The sequence below is a fragment of the Ovis aries genome, chromosome 3 (assembly GCF_016772045.2).
Source record: "Ovis aries strain OAR_USU_Benz2616 breed Rambouillet chromosome 3, ARS-UI_Ramb_v3.0, whole genome shotgun sequence".
In the NCBI taxonomy this organism is placed as follows: Eukaryota; Metazoa; Chordata; class Mammalia; order Artiodactyla; family Bovidae; genus Ovis; species Ovis aries.
Window position 1 is genome coordinate 163,188,462 of NC_056056.1, and position 5,156 is coordinate 163,193,617.

Consider the following 5,156-nt stretch of genomic DNA (forward strand, 5'->3'; position numbering starts at 1 on the left):
GTTGCCAATGTTGCTCTGACTTACCAATCTAAATACCTCAACCCTCCACCTGCATCTTTGTGAAAGCACTTTTAACTGTTAGGTTTAAAAGAAACCATCAGTCTTCCCTTTTCTCTTGCTTTCCCTGCAAAAGACACAAAAACATTCTTACCTCTTAGACAAAGATCCTTTGTCTAGGATAAATCTTTAGGGTTAAAAAAATGTGCATCAGAACAGGCACATGAAAAAACACACTCAATGTCGTTAATCATCAGAGAACTGCAAATTGAAACCACAATGAGATATCACCTGATACCTATCAGAGTGGCTGTCATCAAAAAGACCATGGATAATAAATGTTAGTGAGGATATAGAGAAAAAGGAACCCTTGTATACTGTTGATAGGAACATACTGTGCTGCGGCCCCATAGACGTCAGCCCACCAGGCTCCCCCGCCTCTGGGATTCTCCAGGCAAGAACGCTGGAGTGGGTAGCCATATTGGGCTGGCTATCATTCAGTCTTGTCCGACTCTGCAACCTCGCGGACTGTGGCCCACCAGGCTGCCCCGTCCATGGGAGGCAGGCAAGAATACTGGAGTAGGGTGCCATTTCCTTCTCCAGGGGATCTTCCTGACCCAGGGATTGAACCCGGGTCTCCCGCATTGGAGGCAGACGCTTTAACCGCTGGCACAACTCAAATGAACTTTTCTGTCAACCCCATAAATTGGTGTAGCCACTGTGGAAAACAGTATGGAAGTTCCTAAAAATAGAACTGCCATATGGCCAAGCAATTCCACTCCTGGGTAGATATCTGGAAAACATGAGAACACTAGTTCACAAAGATACATGCACTCCAGTGTTCATTATTTACCATAGCCAAAATATAGAAGTAACCCAAGTGTCCATCAACAGAAAAATGGGTAAGGAAGATGTGGCAAATATGTGATGGAATATTACTCGGCCATAAATAGGAATGGAATCCTGCCATTTGCAATAACATGAAGGGACTGGAAGAGTATTACGCTTAATGAAATAGGTCAGACAAAACCGTATCACATGTATATGGAATCTGAAAAATACAGTAAACTTGTGAATACATAAGTTTAAAAAAAAAAAACAGACTTGGTCTATAGAGAACAAACTAGTTTCTGGTTGGGAAACAGAAGTTCAGTTCAGTTCAGTCACTCAGTCGTATCCGACTCTTTGCAACCCCATGAATCACAGCACACCAGGCCTCCCTGTCTATCACCAACTCGCAGAGTTCACTCAAACTCGAGTGGTGATGCCATCCAGCCATCTCATCCTCTGTCATCCCCTTCTCCTCCTGCCCCCAATCCCTCCCAGCATCAGAGTCTTTTCCAGTGAGTCAACTCTTCGCATAAGGTGGCCAAAGTACTAAAGTAAACAGAAGAGGGAGGGGCAATTTAGAAGTAGAGAGTTAAGAGGTACAAACTGCTATGTATAAAATAAGCCACAAAGATAACGGAATATAGGCAGGAATTTTATAATAACTAAATGGAGAATAACCTTCAAAATTGTGAATTGCTATGTCATATTAAATATTGTATAGCAACTATACCTCGAATTATTAAATGCATCAGAGGACTTCCCTGGTGGCCCAGTGGTTAAGAATCCACCTTGAAACTTGGGGAGCACAGGTTCAGTCCCTGGTCAGGGAACTAAGATCCCTCAGGCCACTGAGCAACTAAGCCTGAGCACTGTAACTAGAGGACTCTTGCACCACAATAAAAGATCTCACATGCTGCAATTAAGACCCTACACAGCCAAACTTATTTTTAAAAACACATCAGGAAGAAGCAAGAGACACACAGGGAGGAAAAGTCAGTCTGTCAGCATGGGGCATAGGGAAAGACGCTGGGCAAGAAAGATGAGTAAACTGCAAACGTCACGTCCTTCCCTTTCCTTGGAAACCATTAGCTTTCTGGCCCTCTTCTGTTTTCAGCTGAGGTAGAGTAGAAGTGAGATTCAGGAAATAACTGTTCAGATTAGGGAGAGGCCTAGGTAAACAATTCCCTGGTGGCTCAGATGGTAAAGCATCTGTCTACAATGCAGGAGACCTGGGTTTGATCCCTGATGGGAAGATTCCCTGGAGAAGGAAATGGCAACCCACTCCAGTACTCTTGGCTAGAAAATCCCATGGACAGAGGAGCCTGGTGTCCATAGGGTCGCAAAGAGTTGGACACGACTGAGCGACTTCACTTTCACTTTCACTTGGGTAAACAATGGGCTTCCCTTGTGGCTCAGCTGGTAAAGAATCCGCCTGCAATGCAGGAGACCTGGATTCGATCCCTGGGTTGGGAAGATCCCCTGAAGAAGGGAAAGGCTATCCACTCCAGTATTCTGGCCTGAAGAATTCCATGGACTGTATAGCCCATAGGGTGGCAAAGAGTCGGACACGACTGAGTGACTTTCACTTCACGTGCTTTCACTTTCACCATGCCTACTGATCTTCACCCGTGCAAAATTAAGCATAAAGTAGTCCTTAATACTGACAATCTGGTGATCTGGAAAGAACAAGCTGGTTCTTCCTACTGCATTTTCAGCTTCTCTGACCCTATAGGAAAACTTCCGTGGAGTCCGCGCATGCTGAACCCTGAGTGTTTTAGATGCTTCTTTGAGTCACTCGGAGGAGGAAGAAAGCTTCAGCCAGTGTGGAACCCGAAGTCTCTTTAGGGCAAGGCCCGAGGGCCCTCCTGTTAGCCAGCAAAAGGAGAGCAGGTCTGGGGTCCCAAGGGGATAATAGCAAGACTGCTACTGATTACTTAGGTCCCAGCCATGCTGGTCTAGGGGGCTGGTGAAGTTACTTTGATGGGAGACCAGGCTGATAGGGATTGGCAACTGAAAACAGCACCAAAGATTTTTAGGACAGTGGAAGTATTCTGTATGATACTGTAAAGTTTTATGACATACATTTGGTATGATAGAACTGTGCAAATGCAAAGAACTGAACCCTAATGTAAACTATGGACCTAGGTAATAACAATAATATATAACATTTTAAATATAACAATCAAATGTAACTAAGGTACCACACCAATAGAAGATGTTAAAAATAGGAAAACTTGGGGGCTGGGGAAGAGGGAATATTTGGAAATTCTGTAGTTCTTGCTCAATTTTTCTACTAAAATAATTTTTTTTTACTCAATTTCTTGAGCCATTTTATTTTATTTTACTGACCACATTATGTGACATGCAGGATCTTAGTTCCCTAACTAGGGATTGAACCCGTGCTCCCTTCAGTGGAAGTCTGGAGTTCTAACCACTGGACAGCCGGAGAATTCCCAAAAATGAACTGTTAATTAAAACAACAAAAACCCCATCACTCAAAGATTGATAGCTAATGGGAACTGATGAACAGGTACCAGATGAGGATAGGAGCATAGGTAGGGAGTCTGATTGGAGGGACCAGATCTTGTCTTCATCCCTCTATTCCTCTCCTCAGTCCTGGAGACAAATGAACCACCACTCTCCATCCCATACACATTTACACATTCTCTCTCCCCTGTCATTCCCAAGACATCAGAGTTGGAAATGCAAGCAATTGCAAAGAAAAGTAATTGTCATATTGAGGACAACCTGATCGTAATACTGGAGGTCCAGTCATGGATGTTGAACTCAAGTCAGAAACGGGATAATTTGGCAGGATCCAAAGACCTAACTGAGCTGTACAGAAGCAGTAGATTCTTGAGGTTCCCTGTGGATTTAGGGTCCAAGAATTTCAGGCAACAGTGTTGGATATCTCTACATCTGGTTCTCCCGGTTTTAGGAATGTGTCCCTGTAGCTCCCCGAAGACTGACTTCTCTTATTCTAGGGATTGATTTCTTCTTGCTTACTAGAGGGCCCTCCTGGGACTGAGAGGAGTAAATAAGATAAGAGGAGGGACCTGGGATCCCTTCATTGATCTGTTCCCTCTAGCTGTGTGCCATGGTGGGTTATGGAACCAGAGAGAAACCCTGATGCCATGATCACACGTGGGCTTTGTACCAGTTTTAGGAGGTACCATATGCCATCGCTCCTTATTGTTCAGACTGCAGTTTCTCTCCTAGACTCCTGGTTGAGAAATGAAGCCCAATTCCTTACATTTTGATATCGGCTTAGAAAGGGGTAGTAAGATAATAGACACGTTTAATTAAGGAACTGCACTGGAATTAATGTAAAAACTGAGAAGTTGCTCTTATTTGGTCTGACTTGCTGGTGTATTCAGAGAAGGCAATGGCACCCCACTCCAGCACTCTTGCCTGGAAAATCCCATGGACAGAGGAGCCTGGTGGGCTGCAGTCCACGGGGTCACTAAGTCAGACATGACTGAGTGACTTCACTTTCACTTTTCACTTTCATGCATTGGAGAAGGAAATGGCAACCCACTCCAGTGTTCCTGCCTGGAAAATCCCAGGGGAGCCTGGTGGGCTGCCGTCTATGGGGTCACACAGAGTCAGACACGACTGAATCGACTTAGAAGCAGCAGCAGCAGCAGCAGCTGGTGGATTCTATTGTTCTATTTCTCTACCTCTTAAATCCATTGAATAAGAAGTATTTTGGGCCAAACTTACAGTTACCAAAAGGGAAACTGTAAGGCAGGAGTGGATAAATTAGGAGTTTAGGATTAACAGATACACACTACTCTATGTAAAATAGATAAACAAATACCTACTGTATAGCAGAGAGAACTGCATTCAATATCTTGTAATAACCAATAATGGAAAGGAATCTGAAGAATATATGTATAATTCAGATATATATATCTGAATCACTTTGCTATACACCTGAAACTAACACAATCTTGTAAATCAACTATACTTCAATTAAAAATAAAAAATAATTTAAAAGAACTATTTTGATGTCTCCTATCCAGAAATCACTGGCATCTCTGCCTTTCACCTCCCTCTTCCTCAGAAGACACAGAGGAAATTTTCCTGATCTAAGTTTAGGTCTAGAGAAATCCTAAGGTGAGAGGGATATGGGGCAGTATCCACAGAGGGAGAAACCTGATTTCAGCTTTGGGGCAAAGGTAAGGGCAAAGCCTGAACTAAGAAGAGGCAGATAAATATTTGTGAAGGTTGTGTCCTTCACTGTTTTCAGTGAGGTCAACTGAGGTGTTCAGAGGGGTCAACTGTTTTGACTGAGATAAAGAGAAGGTCAGATCTAGAAAGCAGTC